A 15,383-nucleotide genomic window follows, 5' to 3' on the forward strand; every position below is an offset into this window, starting at 1 on the left:
CCTCAACAATGTCCCTCCCCATGATGCCATCCTTCGTGCTAGGTAATCTTCTAAGCACTGTACCGGACACATGGATGAGTCGAGGTTCCTGCGGATGATCGTGCAGTCCCCTCTCCCATCTTGGTCAGTCTTGGACCTGAGAAAGGAGACAATCATCGCATCACCCCTGATCTGGACATGCTCCCTGCACAAGCCCCCCGTCACGTCCCGTTTGTTCCTTGCAACCAGCTCACTAACTCTCATAGCCCCGTGAAATGCCAGCGTAAATGCAGTCCGGAACAAACAGGTCTCGAACGGGGACGAGCATGTGTTCGGGAGCGTGACCAGTAACTGGGACAACCTGTCTAGACCTATCGGTCGTCGTACATCTACTCTGCGACCCTCTAGACGTTGCCACCCACGTAGCGCTTTTTGTACCGTGAAAGACGCTGTTGGGTCCAGGATGCCATGGGCCCTGGCAACAAAGGAAATGGCGGCACGATGCCTTTGGGCCGTAGCCACCGATTTCCCAGCCCTACGTAAGGACATCAGAAAAAGTACTACCAACTCCTCCTGACCCCAAAGTCCTCCTCTCTCTGCCCCCAAAAAGGCTAAATAGGCCTGGAACGCCCCTTCATATGCCTTCCTTGTCCTGGGTGCTAGACTCTCTCCCACGAGGTGACGAAGTTCGGGGCACCGAGAGACCAGAGAGCTTCGGGGAAGGGTGCCGGCTCCGGGTCCGCTGAAGGAAGGAAACCCGAGAAAGCCTGCATGTGAAAACGAGACAGTGCATCAGCAGCCTGATTCATCACCCCTGGGACATGTTTTGCTCTGAATACTACGTTCAGTTGCATACACAGTAAGACAATTTCTTTGAGGAGCCTCAAAATCAACTTACAACGGGCTGCCTGACTATTGATGCATTCTACCACGGTCATATTGTCGGACCAGAACACAACAGAATGATCTCTGAACCCTTCTGGCCAGGTTCTCAGGGCCACCAGAATGGGAAATAGTTCGAGGAAAGCGATGTTACTTGTCAGCCCCTTCTCGTGCCACCATAAGGGCCACTTTTGTGCCGACCATTTTGTGCCGAAGATGGCGCCAAAACCTACGCTTCCTGCTGAGTCTGTCCACAGCCCAAGCTCTTCAGAGGAGACGGCTGGCTTGTTCCAGACGACCCGGCCATTGAAGTCCGCCAAGAATGCTAACCAAATCCGCATGTCCTGGCGGACCTCGGCCGATAACCTTGTGCGATGATGACCCTCCTTTAAGCCAACCATCGCTTGGGCAATTGAGCGGGAAAAGGGGCGAGCCATTGGTATCACCCTCAAGGCAAAGTTCAACTTTCCCACTAACTGTTGCAACTGATGCAGTGTAACTTTGGATGCCTTTAAACATACTTGGAGGGCTGCCCTGAATTTCGACACTTTGCTAGCTGGTAAACGGAAGCACCCCTCCCTTGAGTCCAACTCGATCCCCAAAAACTCGAGGCAAGTCGTGGGACCCATAGTTTTACCTGGTGCCAATGGCACGCCAAGATGATCCATTAACACACAGAATTCAGCTAAGGCCCGGGCACATTCGGAAGTACCGGCGGGGCCAAGGAACAGAAAATCGTCAAGGTAGTGCATTACATTTCGGAAACCCGTTTTCTTAGTGAACACCCATTGCAGGAAAGTACTGAATTGCTCAAAGTAAGCACATGATATAGAGCATCCCATTGGCATACACCTATCCATGTAAAATGACCCCTGGAACCCGAATCCCAGAAGACGCTGATCGTCTGGGTGTACCGGAAGCAACCGGAACGCTGACTCGATATCAGATTTCGCCATCAACGTCCCGTGCCCCAGGCGATTCAAGATGGCTACCGCCTCATCAAAAGATGCGTATCGCACCGAACAAACTTCTGGCTCAATTGCGTCGTTCACCGAAATACCATATGGAGAAGATAGATTATGAATCAAACGAAACTCACCCGGGTCCTTCTTGGGGACCACCCCTAACGGAGAACAAACGAAATCCGGTACCGGGGGCTCACTAAACGGGCCGGCGACCCGTCCCCGGCTAACCTCTTTCTGAATTTTTTCTTGCACTACAGATGCATGTTGTAAAACGGAAAGTTGATTTTTGCACATCCCTACACCCTGAAAGTCCCCTACCGGGATGCGGAAACCATGTGTAAAACCGTTCCGCAGCACCCCGGCAGAAGTGCGATCCGGGTATTCGCTGAGCCAGGGAATCATTGCCAAGGTATCAATCGGGGTTGGTAAAGGCGCCCCTCGGCCTAGCTTAGACCTGTTTGGCGCCTCCCTTACCCCCATTTTCACTCGTTCTGGCTCTGCACGATGACTCAGGATGGGACGACCCACACGTACTACACTCATGTTTGAATTTACACGATCCCGGAGGCCTGGTACACTTCCCCTTGTTAAAATTAAAACAGAAACCCTTTCTCCCTGTATTGCCTGCGGGCCTCGACTGGTCGTCGGTGCTCGTACTTGGTCGAAAGGGCGTCCCCACATTTTGGCGGGAGTAATCAACAACAGTGCTCCCGACCAATGGCATTCTTAACATTCCCGATTCTTTCATCTTATCCCATGTTAAAGAATCGTAACAATCCCAAGTCAAACCCTTGTTATGTTCCTTTTCTTTCCTGAACAAATTGTCATAACAAAACCAATGGTTACCTTGATACGCTGTCGAGTAACCCATAATTCGTGATTGATAAACGGGAAACTCAGGAAGCAACTCGGGCCTACGTTCCCCCAAAATTGATGTGAAAATACCCCATGCATTGCCCCAGTTGCCAATGTTCTCATTTACCTTAAAGGCGGCCATCTTTGCGCGCCAAACACTCGGATGCATTAAGTCCTTCTGACTTTTTACATGTTCCACATCATAATGATCAACAAGCAGGGAAAAAATATTCACGTACTCCCCCGCCCATATCTTTTCCTTTATAGCTAAAGGCACATGTTGTCCTAATCTCTCTCTACGAGAGGGTGCTGACTCGTCCCTTGCAATCGGCAATGGCCGCTTACCTGCACCGGACGCAGCTTCTGCCGCTTGCGGCTTGTCTATCCCCGCCAACGGCGTAGCCACTCTAGCTGCCTCTTTCTTCTCACGAAGCCCTTTTATCAGCGCCTGTGCTTCGGCAGCCGTGGCGCCATCACTACTATCCCCCAACCATGCTGCTAGCTGTGCTGCCAGCTCGGGGGGCATGTCTTCCTTGGATGTCGGGGTGACGACAACGGGGATTGGATTCCCCTCCATCGGTACTGGGGTCGGCGCCTCGAGCGGGGCAGAGGGAACCGGGACGGCCCCACCGGCTGGAACCTTTCTCGGCCTCTTAGGTCTCCCTCCAGCCGGCGGGGTGCCCGAACCCTCCTCCCCATCTCGCTCCGCCAACCGTTTCTTTATGTCGGACACTTCTTTGCAAAGGGCCCGCACCATCTGATCGGTCGTCATTCTTTTTGCGCCTTTCTTGGGCATCTCTCCGAGGAAGTATCTAGAAGACAAAGAAAAAGATCAAAACGCTCAAAATTGGCTCTTCGTTCCGTCCCGAGCTCACGTGTAGCGAGGAGGTGCAGCTTCGGAGCACAAGAACAAGAGGACGTCTTCTGGTCTTGCGCCTTCTTTTATCCGTCTTCAGGGCGGGCGAAAACCCGCCCCTGCCCGCCCCGGGGGCGTGGCTGGCTGCGTCGGTGTCTAGGCCAGCCCACTCTAGGGCGGGAAAAGGCGCGCCCCGGCTACGCCGCTTCGGGCATACCAGCCGAGACGCGCCTCCCGCCCAAAAATGGCTTCCCGGGGGGATCGAGGCACTCATCCATACGTTCGGGGGGACCGAGTGGTCGCCCCTTTCCATTTGTCTTTGACTGTAGAAAATAAAAAATGTGAAATGTCCACATTGCTGCAGCAATTTGCTCCCCTGTCACATGGGAGGTTCCATGGTGTAATGGTTAGCACTTTGGACTTTGAATCCAAGGATCCGAGTTCAAATCTCGGTGGGACCACTTTCATGACTTATGACCAAATCTTTTTCTGTCAAGTGTATTCATAAATATCATAAATCTAACACGGGTAGAGTGAAACATTAATTTATTGATTGTATTTTAAAAGTCTATTTGATGTGAGCAAATTATAGAACTTTTAGAAAACATGGAAATTAAATGGCTCAAAATAATGAGACATTTTGTGAGCTGACTCTGTTTTCTCAAACTCATCACAAGGGGCTGATGCAAGATATTACTTGTTTAAATCTTACTGTTATTGATAAGGGGAACAAGGAACTTTTTTAATTGGAAAGCCTTCATTAAAAGAAAACTTGAGGAATCAAATTGTGTATTTTGGGGGCAGAAGAGATGAACTTTTAAATAACAATCTTGAAATTCAGACACACAGATATTTACACTCTGTTTTTCTAAAGTAAATCCATAACCATGAAGTAGAATCTTTCGAAAGACATGTCAGATGTATTAATCTGAATTCCTCTTTCAAAGAAATGCACAATTAAATGCACTGTGTAAGTCAAGAATGTTGTCAGATAAGAAATCAGCAAAATTAACTATCTTATTACTGATCATACAGATGAGAAAGAAAAAGAACCTCTTGCTCAAATTGTGGATGGGAAAGAACAGTTTTTAGTTTTCAGCTTCTGTACTTATAGTTATGATTAATTCATTTCTTTATATTGTATTATCGCTATCTAGATGGATATAACCATGTATACATAGATACATACTTATACGTTGATAAGTTTCAGTATAAAGCGTTGACGTTATGTTTTTCCAAGTCCAAATTCTAAGAAATTAGTGAAATATTAAATCTCATAATTCAAGCAGGTCCCACCGAGATTTGAACTTGGATCGCTGGACTCAGAGTCTAGAGTGCTAACCATTACACCATGGAACCCCGCCATACATGAGGGCTTTTTCCATTGAGACAAAAGAGAGCGCATCAGTGCGGGGGCTTTTCTTACATTGATGAAAAGATATCTCAGTTGAATGCTCATAGTGTAAAGAGCGATAATGTGATTTGATTCTTTTCAGCTACATTCTCCATAACAGTGTTCAATGTGCAAACGTTTATCAGGGCATGCAATTTACAAAATAATGATCATCTTTGACTGAAGAATATTAAAACATTCTACATTTCCAAACTACTACATCCATTTCTCTGACTCTCACATGGGTGGCTACAAAGAGCAATGGTTGGCACTTTGGACTTTGCATGCAAAGGTACCAGTCCAATTCTTTGAGGTACTTCTTTACTACTCTTGACCTTTTCCATTTCTGTCATCTTTGTTTATTGATAGCTCCAATCCAACACCAGTAGGTTGAAAGAGACAAATATTGACTCCTTTCAAAATGTCCAACAGCTTGAACAAGTTACAGAAATACGAACTTTATAATACTTTTACATCACATTCCTAGACAAAATAGTGTGACATTACAAAATCCTATCCTGTTTTTCTCACATGCATTTCAGAGGGCTGATTCCCAGCATTCCTTTTTGAAGATTTCCACACTATTGATAAGGCGAATATAGCACATTTTGAAAGAGATGTTTTCTTAAATCAAACCTAGAGAACCACAATGACGGTATCATTCAGATAGTAGAAATGTTTTTTGTATATTAGTATGGAAGTTGTGAAATAAAACATTTCTCATGCTGATTTTCAACAGTCGATCTGCAATCATGAAATATAAGCTTTTGCTTGGAGGCCTCAAAGGTACTGATCTAATTTTCTTTTTTAAAATTATTCACAGATCGTATGATATGCTTTGTACAAATCAACTATGTTGTTAGATCAAAATTTATTAAAAAGTGACTATCTCAATTTCAGGACATATAGAAGAGGAAGGAGAAGGCGCTCATGTTTCAAATGCGGAGAGGCAACAACTGTTCATTATTTTCACCTCTATTAATTATATGTATTTTTATAATGTATATATTTATATTTTCCGATAAATATACATAGACATATAGAGATATATAGGGAGATACATACATATAAGTTGATACGTACAAGTTTATAAGTAAATGAGATGTTTTTCCAAATAATACTTCTAAGAACTGAATGGAAACAAAATCGTAAAGTTTAGATAAGTCCCACTGAGCTTTGTACTTAGATCCCTGTTTTCAGAGTCCAGATTGACAAGCATAACACCATCAACCCACCTGTACCAGGTTGAGCTTTCCGTTTTGAGAGAAGAGATTGCATTCACAGGGAAATCTTAATTTTTATTGCAAAATCTTATCTCACATAAAAAGTACTGTTCAACAGAGTCATAGCGTTACTTGAGTCCTTTGTGCAACATACTTCCCTAACATAGTTCAATGGGCAAAAGTTGAACAGAATAGAAAAGTAATACAATTCTGTTTGTCTTTGACTGTAGAAAATAAAAAATGTGAAATGTCCACATTGCTGCAGCAATTTGCTCCCCTGTCACATGGGAGGTTCCATGGTGTAATGGTTAGCACTTTGGACTTTGAATCCAAGGATCCGAGTTCAAATCTCGGTGGGACCACTTTCATGACTTATGACCAAATCTTTTTCTGTCAAGTGTATTCATAAATATCATAAATCTAACACGGGTAGAGTGAAACATTAATTTATTGATTGTATTTTAAAAGTCTATTTGATGTGAGCAAATTATAGAACTTTTAGAAAACATGGAAATTAAATGGCTCAAAATAATGAGACATTTTGTGAGCTGACTCTGTTTTCTCAAACTCATCACAAGGGGCTGATGCAAGATATTACTTGTTTAAATCTTACTGTTATTGATAAGGGGAACAAGGAACTTTTTTAATTGGAAAGCCTTCATTAAAAGAAAACTTGAGGAATCAAATTGTGTATTTTGGGGGCAGAAGAGATGAACTTTTAAATAACAATCTTGAAATTCAGACACACAGATATTTACACTCTGTTTTTCTAAAGTAAATCCATAACCATGAAGTAGAATCTTTCAAAAGACATGTCAGATGTATTAATCTGAATTCCTCTTTCAAAGAAATGCACAATTAAATGCACTGTGTAAGTCAAGAATGTTGTCAGATAAGAAATCAGCAAAATTAACTATCTTATTACTGATCATACAGATGAGAAAGAAAAAGAACCTCTTGCTCAAATTGTGGATGGGAAAGAACAGTTTTTAGTTTTCAGCTTCTGTACTTATAGTTATGATTAATTCATTTCTTTATATTGTATTATCGCTATCTAGATGGATATAGCCATGTATACATAGATACATACTTATACGTTGATAAGTTTCAGTATAAAGCTTTGACGTTATGTTTTTCCAAGTCCAAATTCTAAGAAATTAGTGAAATATTAAATCTCATAATTCAAGCAGGTCCCACCGAGATTTGAACTCAGATCGCTGGATTCAGAGTCCAGAGTGCTAACCATTACACCATGGAACCCCGCCATACATGAGGGCTTTTTCCATTGAGACAAAAGAGAGCGCATCAGTGCGGGGGCTTTTCTTACATTGATGAAAAGATATCTCAGTTGAATGCTCATAGTGTAAAGAGCGATAATGTGATTTGATTCTTTTCAGCTACATTCTCCATAACAGTGTTAAATGTGCACACGTTTATCAGGACATGCAATTTACAAAATAATGATCATCTTTGACTGAAGAATATTAAAACATTCTACATTTCCAAACTACTACATCCATTTCTCTGTCTCTCACATGGGTGGCTCCAAAGAGCAATGGTTGGCACTTTGGACTTTGCATGCAAAGGTACCAGTCCAATTCTTTGAGGTACTTCTTTACTACTCTTGACCTTTTCCATTTCTGTCATCTTTGTTTATTGATAGCTCCAATCCAACACCAGTAGGTTGAAAGAGACAAATATTGACTCCTTTCAAAATGTCCAACAGCTTGAACAAGTTACAGAAATACGAACTTTATAATACTTTTACATCACATTCCTAGACAAAATAGTGTGACATTACAAAATCCTATCCTGTTTTTCTCACATGCATTTCAGAGGGCTGATTCCCAGCATTCCTTTTTGAAGATTTCCACACTATTGATAAGGCGAATATAGCACATTTTGAAAGAGATGTTTTCTTAAATCAAACCTAGAGAACCACAATGACGGTATCATTCAGATAGTAGAAATGTTTTTTGTATATTAGTATGGAAGTTGTGAAATAAAACATTTCTCATGCTGATTTTCAACAGTCGATCTGCAATCATGAAATATAAGCTTTTGCTTGGAGGCCTCAAAGGTACTGATCTAATTTTCTTTTTTAAAATTATTCACAGATCGTATGATATGCTTTGTACAAATCAACTATGTTGTTAGATCAAAATTTATTAAAAAGTGACTATCTCAATTTCAGGACATATAGAAGAGGAAGGAGAAGGCGCTCATGTTTCAAATGCGGAGAGGCAACAACTGTTCATTATTTTCACCTCTATTAATTATATGTATTTTTATAATGTATATATTTATATTTTCCGATAAATATACATAGACATATAGCGATATATAGGGAGATACATACATATAAGTTGATACGTACAAGTTTATAAGTAAATGAGATGTTTTTCCAAATAATACTTCTAAGAACTGAATGGAAACAAAATCGTAAAGTTTAGATAAGTCCCACTGAGCTTTGTACTTAGATCCCTGTTTTCAGAGTCCAGATTGACAAGCATAACACCATCAACCCACCTGTACCAGGTTGAGCTTTCCGTTTTGACAGAAGAGATTGCATTCACAGGGAAATCTTAATTTTTATTGCAAAATCTTATCTCACATAAAAAGTACTGTTCAACAGAGTCATAGCGTTACTTGAGTCCTTTGTGCAACATACTTCCCTAACATAGTTCAATGGGCAAAAGTTGACCAGAATAGAAAAGTAATACAATTCTGTTTGTCTTTGACTGTAGAAAATAAAAAATGTGAAATGTCCACATTGCTGCAGCAATTTGCTCCCCTGTCACATGGGAGGTTCCATGGTGTAATGGTTAGCACTTTGGACTTTGAATCCAAGGATCCGAGTTCAAATCTCGGTGGGACCACTTTCATGACTTATGACCAAATCTTTTTCTGTCAAGTGTATTCATAAATATCATAAATCTAACACGGGTAGAGTGAAACATTAATTTATTGATTGTATTTTAAAAGTCTATTTGATGTGAGCAAATTATAGAACTTTTAGAAAACATGGAAATTAAATGGCTCAAAATAATGAGACATTTTGTGAGCTGACTCTGTTTTCTCAAACTCATCACAAGGGGCTGATGCAAGATATTACTTGTTTAAATCTTACTGTTATTGATAAGGGGAACAAGGAACTTTTTTAATTGGAAAGCCTTCATTAAAAGAAAACTTGAGGAATCAAATTGTGTATTTTGGGGGCAGAAGAGATGAACTTTTAAATAACAATCTTGAAATTCAGACACACAGATATTTACACTCTGTTTTTCTAAAGTAAATCCATAACCATGAAGTAGAATCTTTCGAAAGACATGTCAGATGTATTAATCTGAATTCCTCTTTCAAAGAAATGCACAATTAAATGCACTGTGTAAGTCAAGAATGTTGTCAGATAAGAAATCAGCAAAATTAACTATCTTATTACTGATCATACAGATGAGAAAGAAAAAGAACCTCTTGCTCAAATTGTGGATGGGAAAGAACAGTTTTTAGTTTTCAGCTTCTGTACTTATAGTTATGATTAATTCATTTCTTTATATTGTATTATCGCTATCTAGATGGATATAACCATGTATACATAGATACATACTTATACGTTGATAAGTTTCAGTATAAAGCGTTGACGTTATGTTTTTCCAAGTCCAAATTCTAAGAAATTAGTGAAATATTAAATCTCATAATTCAAGCAGGTCCCACCGAGATTTGAACTTGGATCGCTGGACTCAGAGTCTAGAGTGCTAACCATTACACCATGGAACCCCGCCATACATGAGGGCTTTTTCCATTGAGACAAAAGAGAGCGCATCAGTGCGGGGGCTTTTCTTACATTGATGAAAAGATATCTCAGTTGAATGCTCATAGTGTAAAGAGCGATAATGTGATTTGATTCTTTTCAGCTACATTCTCCATAACAGTGTTCAATGTGCAAACGTTTATCAGGGCATGCAATTTACAAAATAATGATCATCTTTGACTGAAGAATATTAAAACATTCTACATTTCCAAACTACTACATCCATTTCTCTGACTCTCACATGGGTGGCTACAAAGAGCAATGGTTGGCACTTTGGACTTTGCATGCAAAGGTACCAGTCCAATTCTTTGAGGTACTTCTTTACTACTCTTGACCTTTTCCATTTCTGTCATCTTTGTTTATTGATAGCTCTAATCCAACACCAGTAGGTTGAAAGAGACAAATATTGACTCCTTTCAAAATGTCCAACAGCTTGAACAAGTTACAGAAATACGAACTTTATAATACTTTTACATCACAATCCTAGACAAAATAGTGTGACATTACAAAATCCTATCCTGTTTTTCTCACATGCATTTCAGAGGGCTGATTCCCAGCATTCCTTTTTGAAGATTTCCACACTATTGATAAGGCGAATATAGCACATTTTGAAAGAGATGTTTTCTTAAATCAAACCTAGAGAACCACAATGACGGTATCATTCAGATAGTAGAAATGTTTTTTGTATATTAGTATGGAAGTTGTGAAATAAAACATTTCTCATGCTGATTTTCAACAGTCGATCTGCAATCATGAAATATAAGCTTTTGCTTGGAGGCCTCAAAGGTACTGATCTAATTTTCTTTTTTAAAATTATTCACAGATCGTATGATATGCTTTGTACAAATCAACTATGTTGTTAGATCAAAATGTATTAAAAAGTGACTATCTCAATTTCAGGACATATAGAAGAGGAAGGAGAAGGCGCTCATGTTTCAAATGCGGAGAGGCAACAACTGTTCATTATTTTCACCTCTATTAATTATATGTATTTTTATAATGTATATATTTATATTTTCCGATAAATATACATAGACATATAGCGATATATAGGGAGATACATACATATAAGTTGATACGTACAAGTTTATAAGTAAATGAGATGTTTTTCCAATTAATACTTCTAAGAACTGAATGGAAACAAAATCGTAAAGTTTAGATAAGTCCCACTGAGCTTTGTACTTAGATCCCTGTTTTCAGAGTCCAGATTGACAAGCATAACACCATCAACCCACCTGTACCAGGTTGAGCTTTCCGTTTTGACAGAAGAGATTGCATTCACAGGGAAATCTTAATTTTTATTGCAAAATCTTATCTCACATAAAAAGTACTGTTCAACAGAGTCATAGCGTTACTTGAGTCCTTTGTGCAACATACTTCCCTAACATAGTTCAATGGGCAAAAGTTGAACAGAATAGAAAAGTAATACAATTCTGTTTGTCTTTGACTGTAGAAAATAAAAAATGTGAAATGTCCACATTGCTGCAGCAATTTGCTCCCCTGTCACATGGGAGGTTCCATGGTGTAATGGTTAGCAGTTTGGACTTTGAATCCAAGGATCCGAGTTCAAATCTCGGTGGGACCACTTTCATGACTTATGACCAAATCTTTTTCTGTCAAGTGTATTCATAAATATCATAAATCTAACACGGGTAGAGTGAAACATTAATTTATTGATTGTATTTTAAAAGTCTATTTGATGTGAGCAAATTATAGAACTTTTAGAAAACATGGAAATTAAATGGCTCAAAATAATGAGACATTTTGTGAGCTGACTCTGTTTTCTCAAACTCATCACAAGGGGCTGATGCAAGATATTACTTGTTTAAATCTTACTGTTATTGATAAGGGGAACAAGGAACTTTTTTAATTGGAAAGCCTTCATTAAAAGAAAACTTGAGGAATCAAATTGTGTATTTTGGGGGCAGAAGAGATGAACTTTTAAATAACAATCTTGAAATTCAGACACACAGATATTTACACTCTGTTTTTCTAAAGTAAATCCATAACCATGAAGTAGAATCTTTCAAAAGACATGTCAGATGTATTAATCTGAATTCCTCTTTCAAAGAAATGCACAATTAAATGCACTGTGTAAGTCAAGAATGTTGTCAGATAAGAAATCAGCAAAATTAACTATCTTATTACTGATCATACAGATGAGAAAGAAAAAGAACCTCTTGCTCAAATTGTGGATGGGAAAGAACAGTTTTTAGTTTTCAGCTTCTGTACTTATAGTTATGATTAATTCATTTCTTTATATTGTATTATCGCTATCTAGATGGATATAGCCATGTATACATAGATACATACTTATACGTTGATAAGTTTCAGTATAAAGCTTTGACGTTATGTTTTTCCAAGTCCAAATTCTAAGAAATTAGTGAAATATTAAATCTCATAATTCAAGCAGGTCCCACCGAGATTTGAACTCAGATCGCTGGATTCAGAGTCCAGAGTGCTAACCATTACACCATGGAACCCCGCCATACATGAGGGCTTTTTCCATTGAGACAAAAGAGAGCGCATCAGTGCGGGGGCTTTTCTTACATTGATGAAAAGATATCTCAGTTGAATGCTCATAGTGTAAAGAGCGATAATGTGATTTGATTCTTTTCAGCTACATTCTCCATAACAGTGTTAAATGTGCAAACGTTTATCAGGACATGCAATTTACAAAATAATGATCATCTTTGACTGAAGAATATTAAAACATTCTACATTTCCAAACTACTACATCCATTTCTCTGTCTCTCACATGGGTGGCTCCAAAGAGCAATGGTTGGCACTTTGGACTTTGCATGCAAAGGTACCAGTCCAATTCTTTGAGGTACTTCTTTACTACTCTTGACCTTTTCCATTTCTGTCATCTTTGTTTATTGATAGCTCCAATCCAACACCAGTAGGTTGAAAGAGACAAATATTGACTCCTTTCAAAATGTCCAACAGCTTGAACAAGTTACAGAAATACGAACTTTATAATACTTTTACATCACATTCCTAGACAAAATAGTGTGACATTACAAAATCCTATCCTGTTTTTCTCACATGCATTTCAGAGGGCTGATTCCCAGCATTCCTTTTTGAAGATTTCCACACTATTGATAAGGCGAATATAGCACATTTTGAAAGAGATGTTTTCTTAAATCAAACCTAGAGAACCACAATGACGGTATCATTCAGATAGTAGAAATGTTTTTTGTATATTAGTATGGAAGTTGTGAAATAAAACATTTCTCATGCTGATTTTCAACAGTCGATCTGCAATCATGAAATATAAGCTTTTGCTTGGAGGCCTCAAAGGTACTGATCTAATTTTCTTTTTTAAAATTATTCACAGATCGTATGATATGCTTTGTACAAATCAACTATGTTGTTAGATCAAAATTTATTAAAAAGTGACTATCTCAATTTCAGGACATATAGAAGAGGAAGGAGAAGGCGCTCATGTTTCAAATGCGGAGAGGCAACAACTGTTCATTATTTTCACCTCTATTAATTATATGTATTTTTATAATGTATATATTTATATTTTCCGATAAATATACATAGACATATAGAGATATATAGGGAGATACATACATATAAGTTGATACGTACAAGTTTATAAGTAAATGAGATGTTTTTCCAAATAATACTTCTAAGAACTGAATGGAAACAAAATCGTAAAGTTTAGATAAGTCCCACTGAGCTTTGTACTTAGATCCCTGTTTTCGGAGTCCAGATTGACAAGCATAACACCATCAACCCACCTGTACCAGGTTGAGCTTTCCGTTTTGAGAGAAGAGATTGCATTCACAGGGAAATCTTAATTTTTATTGCAAAATCTTATCTCACATAAAAAGTACTGTTCAACAGAGTCATAGCGTTACTTGAGTCCTTTGTGCAACATACTTCCCTAACATAGTTCAATGGGCAAAAGTTGAACAGAATAGAAAAGTAATACAATTCTGTTTGTCTTTGACTGTAGAAAATAAAAAATGTGAAATGTCCACATTGCTGCAGCAATTTGCTCCCCTGTCACATGGGAGGTTCCATGGTGTAATGGTTAGCACTTTGGACTTTGAATCCAAGGATCCGAGTTCAAATCTCGGTGGGACCACTTTCATGACTTATGACCAAATCTTTTTCTGTCAAGTGTATTCATAAATATCATAAATCTAACACGGGTAGAGTGAAACATTAATTTATTGATTGTATTTTAAAAGTCTATTTGATGTGAGCAAATTATAGAACTTTTAGAAAACATGGAAATTAAATGGCTCAAAATAATGAGACATTTTGTGAGCTGACTCTGTTTTCTCAAACTCATCACAAGGGGCTGATGCAAGATATTACTTGTTTAAATCTTACTGTTATTGATAAGGGGAACAAGGAACTTTTTTAATTGGAAAGCCTTCATTAAAAGAAAACTTGAGGAATCAAATTGTGTATTTTGGGGGCAGAAGAGATGAACTTTTAAATAACAATCTTGAAATTCAGACACACAGATATTTACACTCTGTTTTTCTAAAGTAAATCCATAACCATGAAGTAGAATCTTTCAAAAGACATGTCAGATGTATTAATCTGAATTCCTCTTTCAAAGAAATGCACAATTAAATGCACTGTGTAAGTCAAGAATGTTGTCAGATAAGAAATCAGCAAAATTAACTATCTTATTACTGATCATACAGATGAGAAAGAAAAAGAACCTCTTGCTCAAATTGTGGATGGGAAAGAACAGTTTTTAGTTTTCAGCTTCTGTACTTATAGTTATGATTAATTCATTTCTTTATATTGTATTATCGCTATCTAGATGGATATAGCCATGTATACATAGATACATACTTATACGTTGATAAGTTTCAGTATAAAGCTTTGACGTTATGTTTTTCCGAGTCCAAATTCTAAGAAATTAGTGAAATATTAAATCTCATAATTCAAGCAGGTCCCACCGAGATTTGAACTCAGATCGCTGGATTCAGAGTCCAGAGTGCTAACCATTACACCATGGAACCCCGCCATACATGAGGGCTTTTTCCATTGAGACAAAAGAGAGCGCATCAGTGCGGGGGCTTTTCTTACATTGATGAAAAGATATCTCAGTTGAATGCTCATAGTGTAAAGAGCGATAATGTGATTTGATTCTTTTCAGCTACATTCTCCATAACAGTGTTAAATGTGCAAACGTTTATCAGGACATGCAATTTACAAAATAATGATCATCTTTGACTGAAGAATATTAAAACATTCTACATTTCCAAACTACTACATCCATTTCTCTGTCTCTCACATGGGTGGCTCCAAAGAGCAATGGTTGGCACTTTGGACTTTGCATGCAAAGGTACCAGTCCAATTCTTTGAGGTACTTCTTTACTACTCTTGACCTTTTCCATTTCTGTCATCTTTGTTTATTGATAGCTCCAATCCAACACCA

At 38.7% G+C, this 15,383-nt stretch overlaps 7 non-coding genes across 7 annotated transcripts; 4 read left to right on the plus strand and 3 right to left on the minus strand.

The window, feature by feature from the left end:
- Positions 1-3,926: 3,926 nt before the first annotated feature.
- Positions 3,927-3,998, plus strand: TRNAQ-UUG (transfer RNA glutamine (anticodon UUG)). Its single transcript has one exon. It is a non-coding gene; the product is annotated as a tRNA-Gln (tRNA).
- Positions 3,999-6,443: 2,445 nt separating this feature from the next.
- TRNAQ-UUG (transfer RNA glutamine (anticodon UUG)) lies at positions 6,444-6,515 on the plus strand. The gene has a single exon. It is a non-coding gene; the product is annotated as a tRNA-Gln (tRNA).
- An 826-nt stretch (positions 6,516-7,341) lies between these two features.
- Positions 7,342-7,413, minus strand: TRNAQ-CUG (transfer RNA glutamine (anticodon CUG)). The gene has a single exon. It is a non-coding gene; the product is annotated as a tRNA-Gln (tRNA).
- Positions 7,414-8,960: 1,547 nt separating this feature from the next.
- TRNAQ-UUG (transfer RNA glutamine (anticodon UUG)) lies at positions 8,961-9,032 on the plus strand. The gene has a single exon. It is a non-coding gene; the product is annotated as a tRNA-Gln (tRNA).
- A 3,343-nt stretch (positions 9,033-12,375) lies between these two features.
- TRNAQ-CUG (transfer RNA glutamine (anticodon CUG)) lies at positions 12,376-12,447 on the minus strand. Its single transcript has one exon. It is a non-coding gene; the product is annotated as a tRNA-Gln (tRNA).
- A 1,547-nt stretch (positions 12,448-13,994) lies between these two features.
- TRNAQ-UUG (transfer RNA glutamine (anticodon UUG)) lies at positions 13,995-14,066 on the plus strand. The gene has a single exon. It is a non-coding gene; the product is annotated as a tRNA-Gln (tRNA).
- Positions 14,067-14,892: 826 nt separating this feature from the next.
- TRNAQ-CUG (transfer RNA glutamine (anticodon CUG)) lies at positions 14,893-14,964 on the minus strand. The gene has a single exon. It is a non-coding gene; the product is annotated as a tRNA-Gln (tRNA).
- Positions 14,965-15,383: the final 419 nt, after the last annotated feature.

This window comes from Lissotriton vulgaris, unplaced genomic scaffold, assembly GCF_964263255.1.
Source record: "Lissotriton vulgaris unplaced genomic scaffold, aLisVul1.2 SCAFFOLD_714, whole genome shotgun sequence".
Lineage (NCBI taxonomy): Eukaryota > Metazoa > Chordata > Amphibia > Caudata > Salamandridae > Lissotriton > Lissotriton vulgaris.